The sequence below is a fragment of the Palaemon carinicauda genome, chromosome 26 (assembly GCF_036898095.1).
Source record: "Palaemon carinicauda isolate YSFRI2023 chromosome 26, ASM3689809v2, whole genome shotgun sequence".
In the NCBI taxonomy this organism is placed as follows: Eukaryota; Metazoa; Arthropoda; class Malacostraca; order Decapoda; family Palaemonidae; genus Palaemon; species Palaemon carinicauda.
In genome coordinates, this window is record NC_090750.1 from 53002606 (window position 1) to 53026148 (window position 23543).

Here is a 23543-nt window from a genome sequence, read left to right on the forward strand (position 1 = left end):
ATCACGTTGAGTGCGCGGGTGCGCAGGACTACCGCTTTGAGTGCGCGGGCACGCAGGACTATCGCGTTGAGTGCGCGGACGCGCAGGATTATCACGTTGAGTGCGCGGACGCGTGGGAAAGCGTTCGCGCGCAGGAGAAAGTTCTCTAGCGCGCGGGCGCGCAGTGGGATCATGTGGGGCACGCGAGAGAATGTTGGCTCGCAGGTTAGCGTGTAAGAGAAGGCAGCATTGCTGATTTCCCGGAAGTCCTGCTATCCATTGACAGTTGGCGCGCAGGTTTTACCTGCCGCATAAGGTGGTGCGCAGCATATCGCGCAGGAGAGTCAGATATTGAGCGCATATACGCGCGGGCAGGAGAATGTTGGCGCGCAGGAGAGTACTGGCGCGTAGGGGAGCGCTGGCAAGCAGCAGAGCGCCATGCGCAGGAGGTTGATGGTGCGCAGGAGAGTGTTGGCGAGCACATGGACGCGGGCACGTAGGAGACTGTGGGCGCGTGGGCGCAGTTTGCGCAGGTAAGACCTGGCGGGCAGGCAAAACCTAGCCCGCAGGAGAACGTGGTTGCATATGAGCATGAGGGCGCGCATAGCGAGTGATGGAGCTATGCTCCTGTTGGAGCATATGCGTGTATGCTCTTGATGCCCTATGTTCGAGTTATGGTGAAATTCCGCGTGTAGTGATGGGGCCTGTCGAGCTACTAAGGAGCGATCGTCAGGTCTTGTGGGCGCGTAGAGCGTATGTTGTTGGCGCGCAACAGCGTGCTTAGGTGGAGCCTTGTTAGGCCCATGTAAAAATGGAGACGGCAGGTCTGTCGGGTGGAAGGTCGACGTGTCCTTTAAAAGGACGACCTTCCACCGAAGGAGATCGCGAATGATCTGCAGAGGGGTTCAGGACCAATGCAGGAGCAGTGAGGATAGATTGGTCTTGAGGCTCCTCTGTGGGGGACTGCATCGAAGATGTTGAACCAAAGAGGGGCCTCCTCACCGCAGGTGAAGGAAACCCTCTCAGGCGAAGAGGAAGGCGAGCCTTCCGACGAATGCACCCTCTGGGGGCCGTTGGATCAGCAAGCTGATCTTCTGCAGTCCTCCGAAGAGGAGTCTCTGTAAGTAAACTCCCCCAAGGGCAAGAAACACTAGCAGGAGACACTGACGATGGACTTTGTTTCTGCCTCGTAGGTTGAACAGGAACGGGAGAAACTAAGCCGTCAGCTACCGTAGAGTTTGGAGTAGAAGAGGTGATAGGTGATACCGCATTGGATACCTCTGACACCACAACGTCGACAAGAGACAGACGATCAAGCTCTGACGGTGACGACGAATGTTTGACAGCGGCACCCAATCGGATGTAGTTAAGCAAAACCTCCTTGGAGGGCAAACCCGTAAGCCCCAAGGAGGACCAAAGCTGCAAAAGAGAGGTTAGTGACATATTCTCCCTCAGGGGGAGAGGTGGAGCTGCTTCGCTAGGGGAAGCAACGTCATCTCTCGAGTCCCGAGGTTGGTAAACAATAGATCGGTCTACGCTACCACTCGACGGTCTCTCAAAAGAGACCGACTGAGTGGGAGCTTTGGAGGAGGTTTGGGCAACGGAAGAAGAGGCCTTGGGTTTTTCTGCTTTCGAAGCAACCTTCAAAGGAGAAATATCCCATTTGGACTTCTTCCGTCGTCGCGAAAACCTTTCCCACTGGGAGGTAGACCACTCCCTACACTTGTTGTTGCTATCACACTGCTGGCCCCTACAAGAAGGACAAAGGGCGTGAGGATCAGTCTTGACCGCCGACATGAATGTTCCACAGGGGCGGTCGGGAAACCCAGGGCAGGTGCGCATGATCGCAGAAGGCAACTTCACATATACAGAACTATAAAAAGAAGAGACAAAAGCGCTGCCAAATGACGGCAAGGATGAGAGCGGACACGTCCGACCACACCATCCGAGCCGAGAGCAAAGTGAGCTCAAGCACAGGTGTGAGAGGGGGGGGGGGGGGGTAGCAAGCTACCTTCCCCTACCTCCGCTAATTAGCGGTGTGGTTAGTAAACCCTGGTTAAAGATTAATGGCTCGTCATTTCAGCTATGCCGAAAATAATACCCCTATTAAATAGCATGGTTTGTATTCCAGTTACGGAACAGACTAGAATTAACTGCATGCCTAGTGTTAGGAAAAGGATGGAACTGTCCGGGAAGATCTGAATGTAAAAGATGATCAGAATTATGAAGAATCTCATGCAACATTCATTCAATATACCCAACTTAAAGTGAATTTTATTTCGTATAGATTATTTTTTCATAAAACGAAGTGAAAGAATCTTCGTATGTCAATTCGTAAAAATAAGTTTTTCGTATACAGAAACTATCGTATCTAGAAGTTTCATTGTATTTCACAAATCGTAATACTACCTCCATAATATCGCATTTCAGACAAAGATAAACAAGAAGTTTAATTTCAGTTGTGACCAAGTTGTGGAGTGATCTTCCTAATCTGGTACTTGAATCGGTAGTAACTTCAAAAGTTTAAAGATGCAGCAAATGTTTTTATGTTGAACAGGCTGACACGAGTCTTTATAGTTATATATGAATTATCGGTCTTAATGTTGTTAATGTTTTTTTTAAATATTTCATTCTAACTTTTCAATACTTCTTATTTCGTTTATTTATTTCCTTGTTTCCTATCCTCACTGAGCTATTTTTCCCTGTTGGAGCCCTTGGGATTATAGAATCTTGCTTTTCCAAATAGGGTTGTAGCTTAACTAGTAATAATAATAATAATAATAAAAATAATAACAGTTTCTCCTATAAAGATAATCGATTTGACAAGTAATAAGAAACTACATACAGTACAGTACACCCCAAGAATAGCATCTGATGGTAAATATATTTACTCTTCATGAAGAAAATAAGAAGTGGTTCTGATATATTTATTGATACTTTATTAAGAAAGTTTTCGCCTGTGCGAACCAACTACGCAACCCAAGTTCTGTACAAGAAATAATGCCCTTAACCCATTACTTAAGTCTGGAACCACGAGGAGCCTTGTACAGTAAAAGTCCTATGCTTAGTTTATTTCCTTTCCTCACTGAGCTATCATTCCCTGTTGGAACCCTTGAGCTTATAGCATCCTGCTTTTCCAACTAGGGTTGTAGATTAGCAAATAATAATAATAACGATAACCCAGCAAAAAAAATTAAAGGAAAAGAATAAGCTCAATATAACTTTACCTTCAGTTCACCTTCTGGATATTCTGCTAGTGTCAACAATCATTATAATGCTTTAATTTACACAGCAAAGGGACCAACCTTAACCGGAAGCGTTGGAGCACTTAATAATGTCTGTTTTAAGCAATTTTTCTCTTATAATTTACATCCCGTAATGACCAGAAATAATGCAAAACGAAGAGGGGTATTTTGATGTCTCCATGTACCTCGTCTCTATTGGGTTGCTGACATCTTAATGGACTACATGATGTTTTGAATAACTGCCATCTACTAGTTAAGTTTGAAATATAAACTGGAGTACTTTACTTCATTAAGGAAAAATGCCATTAAATCTGAATAAACTTATAAAGCGATAAGCATTGGAAATGCTAATAACCCCTCTTCTACGTAACTGTGGATCTCCAAAGTCCAAACCTCAACCTGGCGCGCCTCTCGACCCGTAAACCAGCCACGCGACTCACCGTCGCGTACGAACATCACCGAGTTGAACGTCCTGAACTTCCAGTTTTCCACCTGCTTGAGTCTGGAGTCGTTCTGGAGCAAGGTTCCCGTGGTGGCCAGTCGTGACACTTCCTCCCGCTGCTAGACCGTTGGTAAACTCGGGTTCGGCGTGTAGTCCTTAGGATGTTCCTCCACTTCAAACATCCAGGCGTGCTGAGTTCCAAGAATGGAGATGCAGAGTTGCGTTAATCAATAAATAATGTTTTTATGCTGAACATGCTGACATGTCTCTTTTTAGAATTTATTTAAGAAAGATCTATTTTAATGTTATTGTTCTTAAAATGTTATATTAATTGTTCATTACTTCTAAGCTATTTCTTCCTATTGGAGCCTTTGCAGGGCTTATAGCATCCTGCTTTTCCAATTAAGGTTGCAGCCTAGCTAGTTATAATAATAATAATAATAATAATAATAATAATAATAATAAAAATGATATTTTAATTATAAAATAAATTTTTTAATATACTTACCCGGTGAATATATAATAGCTGCTACTCAGCGGCTCGACAGAAAACACACTCAAAAACTCGCGAGCGATCGCTATAAAGGTTGCGGGTGTGCCCACCAGCGCCACTATCGGCCAGATACCACTCTTGCATGTAAACAAACCCTTCAATTCTTCTCGTCCCTCTGCGTCTCTAATGGGGAGGAAGGGAGGGCCTTTAATTTATATATTCACCGGGTAAGTATATTCAAAAATTTATTTTATAATTAAAATATCATTTTTAAATATTTAACTTAGCCGGTGAATATATAATAGCTGATTCACACCCAAGGCGGTGGGTAGAGACCAGAGTTAATTAAGTTTACAGCGTATAAGCTAAGAGTTTTTGACAGTTATCAATATAACAAAATCAAAATATATAGGTACCTGGTAAGGAAGTTGACTTAGACGATTACTCTGCCTTATAAGTCTGTCTTCCTCACGAAGCCCAGCAATCCTCTTAGGATGCTGAAAGACTCCCAGGAGCTGAAGTATTAAGGGCTGCAACCCATACAACAGGACCTCATCAAACCCTTAATCGGGGCGCTCTCAAGAAATGACTTTGACCACCCGCCAAATCAATCAGGATGCGAAAGGCTTCTTAGCCTTCCGTACAACCCAAAAAAACAATATTAAAAACATTTCAAGAGACAGATTAAAAAGGATATTGGAATTAGGGTAATGTAGTGGTAGAACCCTCACCCACTACTGCACTCGCTGCAACGAATGGACCCAGTGTGTAGCAGTCCTCGTAAAGAGTCTGGACATCTTTTAAGTAAAATGACGCGAACACTGACTTGCTTCTCCAAAAAGTCGCGTCCATAATACTTTGCAGAGATTTATTTTGCTTGAAGGCCACGGAGGTTGCTATATCTCTAACTTCGTGCGTCTTAACCTTAAGCAAACATCGGTTTTTCTCATTCAAGTGAGAATGAGCTTCTCGTATTAAAAAAATCTGATAAAATATGACAAAGCATTCTTTGACATAGGCAATGAAGGTTTCTTAACTGAGCACCATAATGCCTCAGATTTACCTCGTAATGACTTAGTACGGGCTAAATCGAACTTAAGAGCTCTAACAGGACATAATACTCTTTCCAGTTCGTTGCCTACGATCTCTGATAAGCAAGGAATATCAAAAGATTTAGGCCAAGGACGAGAAGGCAGTTCATTTTTGGCCAGGAAACCAAGTTGAAGTGAACAAGTGGCTTTTTTCTGTAGAAAAGCCGATGTTCTTACTGAAGGCATGAAGTTCACTGACCCTTTTAGCCGAAGCCAAGCACACTAGGAAAAGTGTCTTGAGGGTGAGATCCTTCAGGGAGGCTGAATGTAATGGCTCAAACCTGTCTGACATGAGGAACCTTAGGACCACGTCTAAGTTCCATCCAGGAGTTGCCAAACGACGTTCCTTAGAGGTCTCGAAAGACTTAAGGAGATCTTGGAGATCTTTATTGTTGGAAAGATCTAAGCCTCTATGTCGAAAGACCGAAGCCAACATGCTCCTGTAGCCCTTAATCGTGGGAGCTGAAAGGGAGCGAACCTTTCTCAGATGTAAAAGAAAATCTGCGATTTGGGCTACAGAGGTACTGGACGAGGACACAGATGCTGACTTGCACCAGTCTCGAAAGACTTCCCACTTCGACTGGTATACTCTAATGGTAGAAGCTCTCCTAGCTCTTGCAATCGCACTGGCTGCCTCCTTCGAAAAGCCTCTAGCTCTTGAGAGTCTTTCGATAGTCTGAAGGAAGTCAGACGAAGAGCGGGGAGGCTTTGATGGACATTCTTTACGTGGGGCTGACGTAACAGATCTACCCTTAGAGGAAGACTTCTTGGAAAGTCTACCAGCCATTGAAGTACCTCGGTGAACCACTCTCTCGCGGGCCAGAGGGTAGCAACCAACGTCAACCTTGTCCCTTCGTGAGAGGCGAACTTCTGCAGTACCTTGTTGACTATCTTGAATGGTGGGAATGCATATAAGTCCATAAAAGACCAATCCAGTAGAAACGCGTCTATGTAGATTGCTTTTGTATCTAGGACTGGAGAGCAATAGATTGGTAACCTTTTGGTCAACGAGGAGGCAAAGAGGTCTATGGTGGGTTGACCCCAAGTAGCCCAAAGACTCTTGCCCACGTCCTTGTGGAGGGTCCATTCCGTGGGTATCACCTGACCCCTCCGACTGAGACAGTCTGCCAAGATGTTCAAGTCCCCCTGGATGAATCTCGTCAACAGGGAGATGCCTCGAATTCTTGACCATAAGAGAAGGTCCCTTGCAATCTCGAGCAGCGTGAAGGAGTGTGTGCCTCCTTGCTTGGAGATGTATGCCAAAGTTGTGGTGTTGTCTGAGTTGACCTCTACCACTTAGTTTCGAAGAAGCTTTCTAATATCATCAAGGCCAAGTGGACTGCTAATAGCTCCTTGCCGTTGATGTGCATGCTCTTCTGACTTGAGGTCCACAGACCCGAGCATTCCCGACCGTCCAGGGTCGCACCCCAACCCAAATCCGACGCGTCTGAGGACAACACGTGGTTTGGGTTCTTGACTGCTAGGGATAGTCCCTCTCTCAGACTGATATTGCTGTCCCACCATTTCAGGCATGCCTTTACTGGTTCGGAGACTGGGAATGATACCGTCTCTAATGTCTTGTCCTAGTTCCAGTGAGAGGCTAGATGGAACCGGAGAGGCAGAAGGTGTAGTCTCCCTAGTGAGACAAACTGCTCCAGGGATGAGAGAGTCCCTACGAGACTGTTCCAACTCCTGACTGAATAAACGTTTTCTTTTCAGCATTAGTTGGACTTCGAGCAGGGCTTGACTGCGAATCTCCATCCCCAAATATAGAATAATCTGGGATGGGATCAGTTGGGACTTTTAGGTTGACCAAAAGTCCCAACTCCCTGGCCAGACTCAACGTCCAATGTAGATCCTGCAGACAGCGAAGACTGGACGATGTTCTGAGAAGTCAGTCGTCCAAGTACAGGGAGGCTCGTATCCCCGATAGATGGAGGGATTTTGCCACATTCCTCATGAGCCTCGTAAACACGAGAGGCGCAGGACTGAGGCCAAAGCACAGGGCTCGAAACTGGTACCCCACATTCCTGTAAACAAACCTCAGAAACCGTTGGGAATCCGGGTGTATAGGAATGTGGAAGTATGCCTCCTGAAGGTCGAGAGAGACCATCCAGTCGCCTTCCATAAATGCTGTCAAGACAGCCTGGTAGACTTCATCGTGAAGTTTGTCTTGACAATGAACACATTGAGCGCACTTGCCTCTTACGTACTCCTGCAGTGAACATGGCTGCCAGATCATTGGAGCCATCCCTGAGGGACTTGTTCCTGCAGAGATCGTGGCTGTCAGATCATTGGAGCCATCCCTGAAAGCCTTGTTTATGCATGACATAATTGTACAGCAAAACTTCAAACGCTCGAAAATAGCTCTGAAGTCGACCTGTAAAATCTTGGAGCGTCTCATGGCCAGGCGCCAGGGAGAGTCTATGAGGTTTGAGAAGTCTATCTGGGCAGAGGCAGGAACTCCCAAGCCGAGAACTTCTCTCGTGTCATACCAGACTCTCGCTCTATAAGCCAGCTTAAAAGCAGGGAAAGCAAAGGCTGTCTCCCCCAAACTCCTCCTGGTGATAAACCAGTCGCCTAGTAAACGTAAAGCTCTCTTAGAAGAGCGAGAGAGCACTAGCTTATAAAACAACGGCTTCGAAGTAGCTAGGCCTAGTGTAAGCTCTGACGTTTAGGCGAACGAGGAGCAGCAGTTACAAAAAGATCCGGACAAAGATCCTTAAAAATCAGCATGATTTATTTAAAGTCCATAGAGGGCTAAGCAGCTTTAGGCTCCTCTCCGTCTGACAGAGTCCTAAAGGGAATATCAGTAGGAGGGGGAACAGCAACTTCCTCATCTGAAGGAACCTTGTCCGACAATAGCCAAGTCTCAAGCAAGGGAGAGACCTACCGTGGTGGCAATGCTTTACAAGCAGAGTCCACACGCACTGGTGCATAAGTAGCAGACCAGGACGCAACGTCATGTAACTGCTTGACAGTCTGTGAACTGTCAACAACAACAGGTGCGTGAGGACGCACAGCGTCCACTCGAGACTGCTTTGACCGCCTACTCTGAGCAGTCAAAACAACTCTAGAATGCGGAGGTTGACGCTCAGCGTCAAAACAAGTCAACTCCGATTGTTGGCGAACGTCCTGAACGTCAACAGGAGCATCAGCAAGTGGCCTAACGTCCAAATGTGGCTGAAAATCCACACGAGACCGCATCGAGTGTGGTTCTAAACAACCTGACTGACGTGACTTGGCTACGCCAACGTCAACAGGACACACAAAGGAACGTTAGGGTGGCTGAAGGCCAGGATCTCGATGAGATAAACGGCTAGGCTCAACGGACTTATCGGCAGAATAGTCTTCCATAAGGGAGGCAAGCTTATTCTGCATGTCTTGCCGTACAACCCATTCAGGATCAACGGGAATGGTTGCGGTAAGAGACGAGGGTAACGTCTGTGACTGCAAAACCTTGCCTACAAAAAGACTCTCGGAGTCTGTGTTACGCTTTTGTTTAGGCGGCGAGCAGTCTTCCGATGACTGCATAGGGTCAGAGCTGTCCTAATGGTTAAAACCAGGGCGCTGGACCTGTCCTGAAAGGACTGACTTTCGCTTAAAGGGCCTCGAAACCTTGTTCCACGGTTTCTTATGCGAAAAGCCTTCGGATGACGAGGAGAAAATCGTCTCTCTCGCCTTATGGTAGGGGTGATCTTGGTAAGATACACCTGATACCATAGAGGGAACGTCTGTTCGCTGATCAAGGCCTCTCGAACCCATAAGTCGTACGACATTACTTCTCCCCTGGGCTTGGGAGCTTGCAAGAGGTCCCGGACTAGGCGAACGACAGGCACGAACAGACGAACCCTCGGTCGCAACACTGATAACACTTTGCGCAATATCACTTTATCACTACGATTTTCTGTTTTGCACTTAATTCACTGAAATCGAATTTTTTAAACAATACACATTAGGTATGAATAAAACTGATTTCTACCTGAAGCACGCAATTCTACCCTCTATCAAAAGGTTATAATTGCGAAATCAGTCGTATAATGTAAGCACATTAATACCAGCAAAAAAAAAACAGTAAACATATTTTAAGATAAAAAGATCAGTGGCTGGGGAAGAGACTAAACACTAGTTCATTCAAAACTACGTTTTCAATCTCTCACCGTACAGTGCCTTGGGACGAGAATAAAAAACTAAAAACGTTTTATCCTTTCTCCCCGTACAGAGACTAGGGACGAGAGTAACTCGAGAACAACGTTACTCGCTTGGGACGAGATAAAGATTGGAACGTTCTCTCTCCTCTCTCTCCCTCCGTCTCTATCTCTCTCTCTCTCTTGATTTCGCACCGAAGAGAAGAGCCCACTTATGTTTCGTCAAAAAACAGGTTATTTGACCAAAGGAAAAAACTGAAAGGTTTTTCAATTAAAAAGTTCCTTTAAAATAGAATTTAAAACATTTAAGCTTTGAAAGAAGAATGAACAAAACGTCAGAATCGATTTACTCTTTCTGCAAAGTGAAACCGTGATACTCTCTCTCTCTATCGTAACGATAGAGCGCAAACTGCGTAGCATAAATAAACTAAACGTTAGTTCATCTTTGAAACAGTACGAAGACTATTCAAAGAAAATCTTTCATAAAATATCTACTAAAAAATATTCATTTAATAAGTTTTAAATCATTAGCTCTGTAAAAGTTATTTACGATAGAAAGGGCTCAACGTTGTTTAACTTCGGTTTCCAAGTTAGGACCGCCTACTCTCAGGAAAGGTCGCATATAAACAAATCATTAAAATTTATCTTGATGTTTATTATAAATGGAAAGCTAATCGAAGAGGCCTAATAAAGGCGGGTGAGATATAAAATATATAGAGGAAAATCTATAAATAATTTATAACGTGATAAGATAATTGCTAAAAGCCTAAACACACTTCCGTACTGAGGGAAGGGTCGGCCATTTAAAAGTCAAGGAAAGTCCAAAAAACAATCCAAAGTCATCAAAAATTAAATCTATCCAAAAACGAGTTCAAGATTTAAGTTGAAGATAAAACACCTGTACTGCGAAAGCTCAAACCAAAATGAAGTACTTCACCAAATATGTTAAGAAAACTCCAGGTTCTACAGCGAGTATGAATACGTCTTGTCGTCAACGTCGACAGAGAAGAATTGAAGGGTTTGTTTACATGCAAGAGTGGTATCTGGCCGATAGTGGCGCTGGTGGGCACACCCGCAACCTTTATAGCGATCGCTCGCGAGTTTTTGAGTGTGTTTTCTGTCGAGCCGCTGAGTAGCAGCTATTATATATTCACCGGCTAAGTTAAATATTTAAAAATGACGACGTTACGATTATCATTCACAATGGTGAAATACTCTTATGGAATAGAGACCATGAAAAATTGCATATGAAAAGCAAAATTAAAATAAAGTCTTTAAAGTAATCTGTATCATCCCTAACTAGACAAACCATCGTTCTTTGATAAGGAGACTCATCCTCATGAAGGGAAGAAGTCCCTATAACCATAACTGGCTGGTTCACTTTCCCGGGGATTTGTCAAAGCACTTGGTCCTGTGAAGGAGCAGATTTGATGAATCCTGTGAACCTCCTAACAGCCTGGGCAAGATGATGTCCCAGGTGTTAGGTTAGGTTTCTATCAAGTGATTGGTAGACAGTCAAGGATGAATCCATATCTGTCACAGTTCGTAATATTAGGCATGCAGTTAATTCTAATAGTCAGGCCTTCTCCATCATTAGGTTCAATACTACACAGTATTCTAAAAGTTTTATTTCACCCGTGACCAAGTTGTGGAATGATCTTCCTAATTGGGTAGTTGAATCAAAGGAACTTCAAAAGTTCAAATTTGTAGCAAGTGTTTTTATGTTGAACAGGATGATACAAGTCTTTTTATAATTTATATATGAAATACATTCTAATGTTATTATTTTTAAAATATTTTATTTTAATTGTTCATTACTTCTTATATCATTCATTTATTTCCTTATTTCCTTTACTCACTGGGCTATTTTTGCCCGTTGGAGCCCTTGGGCTTATGGTATCTTTCTTTTACAACTAGGGTTGTAGTTTAGCTAGTAATAATAATAATAATAATAATAATAATAATAATAATAATAAAAATAATAATAAAGATTATATGTTGTCTGAATGTACTGTACAGTGTTGTTATTTATGAGAAGTGGATTTGTATACACTCTCTCCATCCTCGCCCTCATCTGGGATGATGTTGGAAATACTTCTGAACAAAACTCATCTACAAGAAAAGTGGCTTGATTCTGATGCGCAAATACATACAGCATATAACGACTAGAACGCTGCACTCCAAGGGAGAAGAAAAAGATGACTAGAGGAAAGCCAATCATGCTTACCGTTTTTCCTGATATCAAAAAGTCTCTAGGTAATATTTGGCAACATTACTGGAATTCTGTTGATCAGAATAAGATGAGGATCTCAAATGCAATACTATACCTCCAAGGAAATATGGTAACTACCCTCTGTTGCCTTAAAATTGGGCACACACATTGAACATATGAGTTCCTGATGACTGGCAGGTGTCAGCCATTGTGTTATAATTGCGCGGTTCCCCTGACTGTTAGGCATTTACTTAATGAACATCCCATTCTTGTGTATACTGGAGAACAATCTCTCTCTGAAGCTCATAATGAGGATAGTAGGTAAATCCTCAACAAAACTCCTGTAAGAGATGTTCTATGTGATTCCAGTGGCATTCTTATGTTCGTATTGGAAACTGACCTTCTTATTCAATTTTTAGTATATCAAATTTTAAATGTTTTGTTAAGTTATTCATTTATTTCTTGTGTTTTATCTTACATTGTCAATTCTTCATTACGCACACGCCAGTCAGCACCAATGATCACTAATGTCATGATAATTACTATTCATTCATTCATACCTCTCGCTCTAGACTTACGTCGCGACAGCTGACACGAGATGATTCTCCTCCCCGAGGGAGCTAGATTTGTTATAGAGCCTGTTGAAAAGCTACCAATTAATCAAGGGTAAAGATATCCAATGATTATGTGGGTATTCTCCAAATGATAGTAGGAGATGACAGTTGTCTGCTATCTCCAGACTTCTGCTTTCAAGTCCTGCACTGAAAGCTACGGCTGACCCAAAACTCATGGATTTGTGTATTCAGAGTCGTTTAGTCTGCCTATCGGTGACATTAATTCTCATTGCAGATTGTATTGCACTGCAACCAATAGTTAGAATTTTATTTGACGGCTGGATAAAATTGAAGCATGGTAGGAACTGAAGTAGGTGGACAGCTTGGTGTGCGGAAGTACAAGCGAATGTCTGGAATTTAGAAAACAAAGAGCAATATTTCGCCTGTTGTACCAGCTATGTGGATCAATAGAAATTGTTGTTTTTTTTAATTTACATTTCCAAATCAATGCTAATGATAACAATATCATTTCTTTAGGATCTAGTGCCACATTTCATTGATTTTTTCTAAAGATTCAATTCTAAGCTATCGGAGTATCTGTTGACTATGTACGTTCAGCGCCTTTATTAATGCCAATTGCTTAGCATTCTTCCTTATACTTCTTGCTCATTCTCCTTGGTCCCTTGTCGCTTATACATTCAACTTCTTCAACATTACAGTACTCACATAAAGCCATGTAGAAGAACCAGGCAAAGTTCTATGCTTTGGTGACCTTTACTTCTTACTTGGAGTGGCAGGCGCCACATTTGAAGGGTCGCCATGAGATTAAGAAGGCCCCAGGAACAGGTGAAGTGTAGTGGGAAGGATCCTTTGCTGTAGCATGCAAGGACATGACGAGGGGCACAGCATTCACGTCTCTCCTTTAAAGGCGGTACAGCCATAGAAGAAGGCGCAGGAAGGGAAGATGTCCAAGTCCAAGTGGCAGGGAACACCTAAAGAAACTTCTTGACCTTCTTGACCTACAGGGCACCATCAATACCTTTAGAAGGCAACAACTTATAAAGATTAGTCATTGCGATAGTACACTAATGGTGCTGTATGAAGCAAAGTGGTATTAATTTTGCTAGGAAAATGCAATACTTGTCTCATTCAAAACAATCCCTGTGTGCATGGCAGGGTTTCACTTCCTCTTACTAATTCCTCACAAAAAACCTAGCCCTGAAGGAAGTTGAAGATGCAGTGAAGAAGGTACTAAAAGAACTTTTTTGGGCTCAAGCCATGGCGTCCTGATGGAAGGTTCCTGTTTGGTAGCTTCCTTGGGTATAAGACTACTAAGATATTCCCAGAGAATTTAACCACAGGTTATCACAGAATTCTAACTTCTGGAGCGAGTATCTCAAAGGTTTCCCTTTAAGACATCGTAATACAACAGGGGACACGCATGTCTGAACGTGCCACATAGCTATCTTCACCCCGAACAGAGTTAATGCTTCGGTGTGTAAGGACTGAGAATAGCTGGGAGCCGTTCCACAGCTAATCTCACTCGTGGCTACTACTGATACTCGAGACGTAAACAAACGGACGCCATTGCTCTGATGACGTCACGCCCGTCTTCATCCTTTGTTTAGTAGCTGCCCTACTTAGACGGATTTTCCCTGTGTTATCTTTATCGCTTTGCATCTTCGCTATGTCGTTACCTTCAGCCTCGCCTTCTTCTGGAAAGTTGAGTACAAGGTTCCAGTATTGTTTAATTAAGCTCTGGCCGTAAAGTAAATATTATTTTGCGAAATAATTGATGTTTTGTGGCAGAGCTGTGCCTCTACCGGACCCGCCATTTTATGGCGTCGTTGTTGTTATGCATGTCTTATTTAGTTAGCCACAACAACGCTTCCGGCATTATATACTAATCGTATACATTAGTTTATTTAGTCTTCATAGCTAGGAACTTTTATATCGTGTTTAGACGCTTTTTATCGGTCATCGATTGACCTCATACCAGTCGGCTACTATAGCCCCCAGGCCAGGAGCCTACATACAAGTGTTCATGCATGATTTATTAGTGATCCTAGACTAAGTTATGAAGATAGTGGCATTATTATTTTACAATACTTTTGACAGTGATGCAAATGTTTTCGCCTTCAGGGACCATATAGGGGATAGGCTAGTCAGTGATTCTTTCTAGCCTAACCTAATATTAGGACCCCTATATGCTTCCTTCATCCCCTGCCTTGGCATTCCCTCTATTTAGCCTTGATCCCTTTTCTGAGTAAAGGGATTAATTGTCTAATAGAGTATATATCGCCTCTCTGTCCTCCCTAAAGGAATGAACCCCCTTTAGGGCTGCGTCTGAGAGTGAGGTTAGGCTAGCCTACCTCTATGGCTAGGATAGTCTATGACTTTCCTGCGATAGCGATATGTCTTCTTCCTTGCCTAGTTCAGGACTTTTAGCCCTGTTCTAGGTCGGGTTAGGAAGGTTTCTCTGTTCCATGCTGGAACTGTACTCTTGCACCGTTTTAGCCGATCAGCCTGATCTTAGGTTAGGGAGTGTCCTCCCTTCCCTTAGTGGCCGCTCTGGTACAGAAACCCTTCCTGGGAAGACTTCTCTCTTCTCCCTCCCCACCTATCTCTTGTATAGCCTAGCCTATGCTTAGGTTAGTTTATACTCATCTGTCCCCTGTCCTACAACTCCTCCTTAGGGTGGAAGAGTAGGGCTACCCGAGCTTCCTTGTGCAGTCCACTCTGGTACATATACCTTCATAGTGTCCTATAAGGTTAGTTACTAATATAGTTCTGCATATGGGAGTCTCCCCCCCCCCCTCTTGGGTGTTCCCTAGCCCTCCCTTGGGCTACCTAGCTCCCGGTCCCTAGTGACCCCTGCTCATGGATGTTAGAGCCTGCCTCTATCATGGGTACACCCCCTCAGGGAGGGGGAGGGATGTCTGGAACCCTGACGGTACTTCCTGCATCCCTTTCCCCCCTCCCCCTGTCTCTCTATCTATCCGGGTGCCGGTCTCTTGCCGCCTCTACTGTCGGCAATACCTGCCTCCTACTTGGTGACTTCCCTACCCTTGCCGCCAGCCCCCCGTGTACCGAGGGACTGCCGGCTGCCGCCGGCTACTACCGGCGGCTCTCCTACTCCTATCTAATCGTCCGCTTGCCGGTCGATCACCGGAGTGCCGGCATATACTGCCGGAAACCCGATACTGCCTTTACCATCCTTATCCCAGTCACCAACCTGGCATCCTCCGACTGCCGGAGCCGCCGCTTCCTGCCGGCGTGCCGCCGTTGTGCCGGCGGCCGCCATCCTGGTATTTAACTGACTTTTGAAAATTGTCTGTTCTAATGCCAGAATCTATGCTGGAGCGAGCTCCGGCATGCCGGCGGCTTGCCGGATGCCTCGGAGGCGTCAAGAATACTTGCACCCCCTTACTGTAGCTATCATAAGACTAGGATAGCCCTATATCGCAAACAGATAAGCTGCTTCTGCTATTAAGATCAGTACCTAGTACTGCTCTATTAGTGATCATGCTGTCTCTTTGCATTCTTCTAATTCCAGCATGCTATGTGCATCTTAGCACGGCTGGTTGCCAGAAGCAGTTACCCTTTAATGAGGCCTTCTGGCTCTTAACTGGGAACCGAATGAATTCGATCCCAATCTTGTCCTTGGTTTTCCATGGAGTTCCAAAATCTGGGAATTCTAGGAAACTATATCCAATGATCTCGGTCATTTGGATTATCCAAGGACCAAGCTTATGGTAACCAGCCGGGCGAGATGCATGGAGCATGTTCTCCTTTACTGTTTTCATTCTCTATGCATCACACCTTCTTTAAGTTAAAATTAATGATTAATATTAACTTAGTTTAAGAGCCATTCTTATGACTCCCCCATACTCATTTTCTCTTTCTTCCACAGGAGGAGCAGATGAAGTGTGACTTCGCCTTCTGCGCTGTGAAACGCCCGCAATTTTACGGGCATACGGCTTGCAGGACTCACGCCCCTTGTGCAGACAAGAAAGGGGATTTGAAGTTTTGGAATCCACTGGATTGTACGGTCTGCCAGGCCCACCTAGTTGAGGCCTTCCATAACCCTCCCTCAGCGGAGGTTAGAGACATTTCTCGTGAAAAGCTGCGCAAGTGGGTGCGTGGCTTTCAGAAAAATGCTACTGGACCGTACCTGGCCACCGAAGAACTGAGGTCCCTGTTGTTCCCTAAGGCCTCCCCTGACTCAGTGGTACCAAAAGATGCAATCCCCACTGTCCAAATTACGGTGGAACCTGATGTGGTCATGGCTCAGTCCATGCACGAGTGTCGTTTAGATTCCGAGGATGATGAACAGATCTCAGACGTCTCGGAAGACACGGAGAAGACGCTTATGGCTCAAGGAGCCGAAGAGGACGAAGACAAGGTGGAGTACACCGAGTCGGAGCTTGGAGCTGCTCCCTCGTCCATCCCTCCTCCTACTCCTACACCGACGGAAATGTCCATTCCGTCTACCTCCTCGACTCCGGATCCTTCCTCTTCTACCCAAGAACTGATCCGGCTGATTAGAGCCGTCATGGACGACAGGCTGAAGGAGAACCAGGAGTCCATCAGGTCGATGATTGGATCCAGAGAACCGAAGAAGATTTCGGTCAAGGATCTCCCCGCTTGCTCTCATGCCAACCCGTGGAGGTATGCAGAGCATATGGTTATTGCGACCGGCAGGATCTTTGTTAGTGACAAGATCGGCACGGTCCCGTTGGAAGATGTGGAGTTCTTCCCAAGCTTTGAGGCCTACCCGGACTGTTACGTCCGGCTTCGTTCCGAACCTGCCTCGAAGGAAGAGACCGAACCTAAAGAAGAGATAGTGTTCGATCTCACAAAGGCCCAGGCTATGCTAGCCTCCGCATTTAAGAGTAGGGGCTTTACCTGCTCTAAGCTTCCGGCTTTGAGCAAGAAGCATCCTACGTACGTTGCACCTGACACTGCGGTTCTTCCTTTCTTGGAAAAGGCCTTAGCTGCATGCCTTAAAGCGGCGGAAGAAGGGAAACCCTGCCCTGCACTGGAGGAGTGCAGACCCTTCTCCATCGTGACCCCCCCTGACGCTCGACACTGGAAAGATGTTCAGCATACTTTCGTCGTGGGAAGGCTCGATCCTGACGTCGCCGGACGTCAGTTTAATGAAGACCTCCCTAAGCTCAACGATCACCTCCTTCGCCGGGAACAAGACACGAAGGAGAGGCTTGCGGCATCTCTTTCTCATCAAGTCCAACTGGAAGTGATGGCCTGTGACACTAGAGTACCAGATCACTACATGGTACTATCCAAATCCCACTTACTGACAGTAATGAAGGACTTGTACCACTTCATAAAGGCTCGAAGAGCCTGTCGTGAATTCGTGTTTGCCGGTGCCACCGTGAAACACGAACCCCGGAGGCTGATTTCCTCCAACATCTGGGGAAAGCACCTGTTTCCTTCTGACCTTGTCAAGGAAATAACTGACAGAGCCGCCACGGAGAATAGGAACCTTCTCCACAAGTGGGGCATGTCCAGAAAAAGGAAACCCTCTCAGGACGATGGACCTCAGCCTAAGAGGAAACCTCAAAAGCCAAAACCCCAGCAACGTCAGCAACGACGTCAGTTTCCGGGACCCGCTACCTCCCAAGTGGTTGCCCAACCACAACAGACCTTTCAATTGGTCCCCCAACCGGTGTTGTCACAGTCACCGGTCTTCACCCCTGCCTTTGAGCAACCATCCACTACCTTTCATGCCAAAGGTAGAGGCTCGTTCAGGGGTGCAAGCAGAGACGCATCTCGTCGTCCCTCCAGAGGTAGAGGAGGAAAGGGAGCTAGCGGCCGAGGCAACAAGTCCTCGGGACACCAGAAGCAATGAAGTGCTTCCGGTGGGAGGAAGACTCCGCCAATTCCAGGATCGTTGGACCTTCGATCCCTGGGCACACAGCATCATCAAGAACGGTCTAGGCTGGAGTTGGACGCAACCACCCCCAATCTTCCAGCGGTTCTTCCAGCAATCGACCCCCCTTCTGGAAGAATATGTTCTAGACCTCTTGAACAAGAAGGTGATAAGGAAGGTAAAGTCCACCAGGTTCCAAGGGAGACTGTTTTGCGTTCCCAAGAAGGACTCAGACAAACTCAGAGTCATTCTGGACTTATCCCCCCTCAACAAGTTCATAGAGAACAACAAATTCAAGATGCTGACGCTTCAACAAATAAGGACCCTTCTGCCTCAAGGTTCCTACACGGTCTCTATAGACCTGGCGGATGCCTATTGGCACATTCCAATGAACCATCACGTTTCCTCCTACCTAGGATTTCGACTCCAAAGGAAAAGCTACGCCTTCCGGGCCATGCCATTCGGCCTCAATGTGGCCCCTCGGATCTTCACAAAACTGGCGGATGCCATAGTACAACAGCTCCGCCTAAGAAACGTCCAGGTGATGGCCTACCTCGACGATTGGCTAGTCTGGGCTCCATCGCCCGAAGAGTGTGCAAAGTCTTGCAACGAAGTTACCCAGTACCTAGAACACCTGGGATTCAAGATCAACGAGAAGAAATCTCGCCTCTCTCCAGCTCAGAAGTTTCAGTGGTTGGGAATCCACTGGAATCTTCAGTCACACCGCCTTTCCATCCCCCAGAAGAAAAGGAAGGAAATAGCAGGGTCTGTCAAGCGACTACTGAAATCCAAATGCATTTCAAGACGACAGCAGGAACGAGTTCTAGGCTCTCTACAATTCGCCTCAGTGACAAACCCAGTGCTTCGTGCACAGCTAAAGGATGCCGCGGGAGTCTGGAGACGCTCGGCATCCATCGCTCGAAGAGACCTCAAGAGACGGCTTCCAAACAGACTTCGACGCCTCCTAAAGCCGTGGTCGGAAGCAAAGGCCCTGAAAAGGTCCATTCCTCTCCAACACCCTCCTCCATCACTCAACATCCACACGGATGCCTCACTGGAAGGCTGGGGAGGTCACTCCCACCTGAAACAGGCTCAAGGGACCTGGTCTCCACTATTCAAGACGTTCCACATAAACATCTTGGAGGCCATGGCGGTCCTTCTAACTCTGAAGAAGTTATCCCCGCCGCCCTCGATCCACATCCGTCTAACCCTAGACAACTCGGTGGTAGTTCGTTGTCTCAATCGCCAAGGCTCAAGATCGCCCCAGATAAATCAGGTGCTTCTCCCAATCTTCCGTCTGGCGGAGAAGAAGAAGTGGCACCTGTCTGCAGTTCACCTACAAGGATTCCGCAATGTGACAGCGGATGCTCTATCTCGGACAAACCCGATAGAGTCGGAATGGTCTCTAGACGCAAGATCGTTCTCCTTCATCTCTCACCAAGTCCCAGAACTTCAGATAGATCTCTTTGCAACGAGCGACAACAATCAACTTCCTCTGTACGTAGCCCCGTACGAGGACCCCAAAGCAGAAGCGGTGGACGCCATGTCACTGGACTGGAACAGGTGGTCCAAGATATACCTGTTCCCTCCCACCAACCTTCTGTTGAAAGTCCTCTCCAAACTGAGAACCTTCAAAGGGACAGCGGCCCTAGTGGCTCCCAAGTGGCCCCGGAGCAACTGGTACCCCCTGGTCCTGGAGCTGCAGCCCAAGCTGATCCCTCTCCCGGGCCCAGTTCTCTCTCAACAAGTACAGAAGTCGACTGTCTTCGCTTCATCATCGAAAATCAAGGACCTTCATCTCATGATTTTCTCTCCCTTGCCGCAAAGAAGAGGTTTGGGATCTCGAAGAAAAGTCTAGACTTCCTAGAGGAATACAAGACCGAATCCACGAGACGGCAATATGAATCATCCTGGAGGAAATGGGTCTCCTTTGTCAAGGCAAAAAATCCTAAAGAAATCACCATTGATTTCTGTATGTCCTTCTTCATTCACCTTCATGGACAAGGATTAGCAGCCAATACGATTTCAACCTGCAAATCGGCCTTGGCTAGACCAATTCTATATGCTTTCCAAATTGATCTGTCCAACGACATCTTTAACAAATTACCAAAAGCATGTGCTCGCCTACGTCCAGCACCCCCTCCGAAACCGATCTCCTGGTCACTAGACAAGGTACTCCATTTCGCCTCCAACTTGGACAACGATTCATGCCCCCTCAAGGATCTGACTCAGAAAGTTATATTTTTATTTGCTCTCGCTTCGGGAGCTCTAGTCAGCGAAATAGTGGCATTATCAAGAGAAGAGGGACACATCCTGTTTACCGATTCAGGAGAAGTGACCCTCTCCCCTGATCCGACGTTTCTCGCTAAAAACGAATTACCCACCAAAAGATGGGGCCCTTGGAGAATATGCCCCCTGAAGGAGGATGTCTCTCTATGTCCAGTAGAGAGTCTCAAGGTCTATCTTCGCAGAACTTCGAACTTTGGTGGAGGCCAACTCTTCAAAGGAGAAACATCGGGCAGCGACCTGTCACTGAAACAATTAAGAGCGAAAATCACCTACTTCATTCGCAGAGCGGATCCGAACAGTACACCCGCTGGTCATGATCCTAGAAAAGTGGCATCTTCTCTGAACTTCTTTCAGAGCATGGACTTTGAAAGCCTTAAAAACTTTACGGGCTGGAAGTCCTCGCGAGTTTTCTTTAAACATTATGCGAAACAAGTGCACGAAGTCAAACATTTTGTGGTAGCCGCAGGTAGTGTTATGAAACCTGCACCTAACTCTGCGTAGAACAGTGAGTTACTTGGGACTCTAACTCTTCGGGTGCCTATGTTGACCCTCGAGCGATTCATAGTGATGTCTAAAAACACTTAGTGCTTTTATAACTGTTCTTATCCCAGGTGAAATGTCATAGTGTCACACAAGTGCCGCATGCCTTGAGCATGATGTGTTGTTTAAAGACTTGCGTTCCTCGAGAACGAGTACCTACTAATCCTGAAATTCCTTTTCAGATTCAAGAGCAAGCCTTTATTTCTATGTACATTATTATTACTGTAAATGAACTTTACTTTTGCTGTAAATTATTTAATTTCTGCATTGTGAAATAAAATTTCTATTTTATTACTTATGCGTCTCTTTCAGCTCCTACCTACTATGAAATACATACTGTCAAAGTTTTATTTATTCCTCCTTTCTTATGGTCATGAAGAATTTAAGATGTCTAATCCTAAATTATATTCACCCTGTCTCAGTAAGGTTCCTACACGAATACTTACTTCTGATAACCAAGAGATGAACTCTATACACAGTGCCCAACCACCACTGGTCTAATTCAGAATGTTCCTATACAAATATCAAACATTCTGCTTCATCTCTAAGTTCTTCAAGTTCTTCTGTCAGGATGAATAGCCCTTCAATACCACTTTGACGTCGGCATAGCCCATGGGAACTTCCTACCAAAGGGGGGCAGGATACTTCGTTCCTATGGTTCTTTACCTAAGATTACTTTGCTGTTTTGTCAATGCCTAGGCACTTAACACTGGGGGAAAAATCTACCACGATACATTGATTCTCTGGTACTCTTCCATCAGGACGCCATGGCTTGAGCCCAAAAAACGGATTTTGAGCGAAGCGAAAAATCTATTTTTGGGTGAGATAGCCATGGCGTCCTGATGGACCCTCCCTACTACTTCGTCCAGTTTTGTTCCCACCCTACACAATTGTATCATGGTGATGGGCAGCAACTGGCTTCAGGATGAAGACGGGCGTGACGTCATCAGAGCAATGGCGTCCGTTTGTTTACGTCTCGAGTATCAGTAGTAGCCACGAGTGAGATTAGCTGTGGAACGGCTCCCAGCTATTCTCAGTCCTTACACACCGAAGCATTAACTCTGTTCGGGGTGAAGATAGCTATGTGGCACGTTCAGACATGCGTGTCCCCTGTTGTATTACGATGTCTTAAAGGGAAACCTTTGAGATACTCGCTCCAGAAGTTAGAATTCTGTGATAACCTGTGGTTAAATTCTCTGGGAATATCTTAGTAGTCTTATACCCAAGGAAGCTACCAAACAGGAACCTTCCATCAGGACGCCATGGCTATCTCACCCAAAAATAGATTTTTCGCTTCGCTCAAAATCCGTTCTTTAGCACCAGCCTGGACGTTGTTACCCTTATCCCGATGAACCCCTCCTAGATTTCTTCCTCTCCTTTGAGAATTCTCCCCACTGAAGAGGAGGAAAATCCCTACAATAATCACAGGGATATTAATGTGTGCAGTCATACCCCTCTGCAAAAGCTAATAAGTCGGGATCCACATCTGGCTATCATTATCATTAATTCATAAGCTAAAACCCTAGTTGGAAAAGCAGGATGCAACAAGCCCAGGGGCTTCAACAGGGAAAATAGTTCAGTGAGGAAAGGAAATAAAGAAAAGTAAAATATTTTAAGAAGAGCAACAATATTAGAATAGATATGTCCTATATAAACTATAAAAACTTGAACAAAACAAGAGGAAGAGAAACAAGATAGAATAGTGTGTCCGAGTGTACCCTCAAGCAAGAGAACAACCAAAGACAGTGGAAGACCATGGTACAGAGGTTATGACACTACCCAAGATTAGAAAGCAATGGTTTGATTTTGGAGTGTCCTCCTAGAAGAGCTGCTTACCATAGCTAAAGAGCCTCTTCTACCCTTACAAAGAGTAAAGTGGCCATTGAACAATTATAGTGCAGTAAGAAGAATTGTCTGGTAATTTCAGTGTTGTTAGGTGTATGAGGACAGAGGAGAATATGTAAAGAATAGGCCAGACTATTCGGTTTGTTAGTGTGTATGTAAAGGGAAAATGAACCGAAACCAGAGAGAAGGATCCAATGTACTACTCATGTACCAGCCACAATTATGGCCCAGACAAAGCCGCACGTCTGCCCATTGAAACGCCATAATCAACAAATAGCACAATCAACACAAACACTCTGGAAAGCAAAAGAAAAAAGCACTAAACAGCCCAACAAGAGATGCAGGTAATTACGACAGTACAGCACCGCAGCCGAAGTGAAAGTGAGGGTCACTCCCCTTATCGGGATAGGCCTCTATGCTTGCCTCATTAAAAGTTTATCTGTTTTTCAAACTTCACTGAAGTTATACTCCTGATAAAGGACAAAGGTTTTTATTATGTACAGGAACAAGACTCTGATATATCCTCTCCAGAATTTACCTGATCCAAAAAAGAAAAACACCTGCGCTCACTCACCTTCAACCTGAATTTGGCTTCATTCTTCTTCATCAAGTATTACTTTCCGCATTTTCCTTAGCATCCCGGGACGACTTGGGCGATCCTTCCCAACCGCCCATGAGCGGCATCGCGTCGCCCGTGTTCGACAGCGGGGTCTCGAAGGTGGCCGGGCTGTCCTCAACGTTTTGGAACAAAGACGAGTCCTGGAAGCAAACAAATCATTAATATCTGAACTGGAAGTCCCATTTATACCTTC

The 23543-nt window shown here is 45.3% G+C and overlaps 1 pseudogene; it reads right to left on the reverse strand.

The window, feature by feature from the left end:
* Window positions 1-23338, reverse strand: part of LOC137619912 (splicing factor ESS-2 homolog) — a 75867-nt pseudogene extending 52529 nt beyond the window's left edge.
* Window positions 23339-23543: the final 205 nt, after the last annotated feature.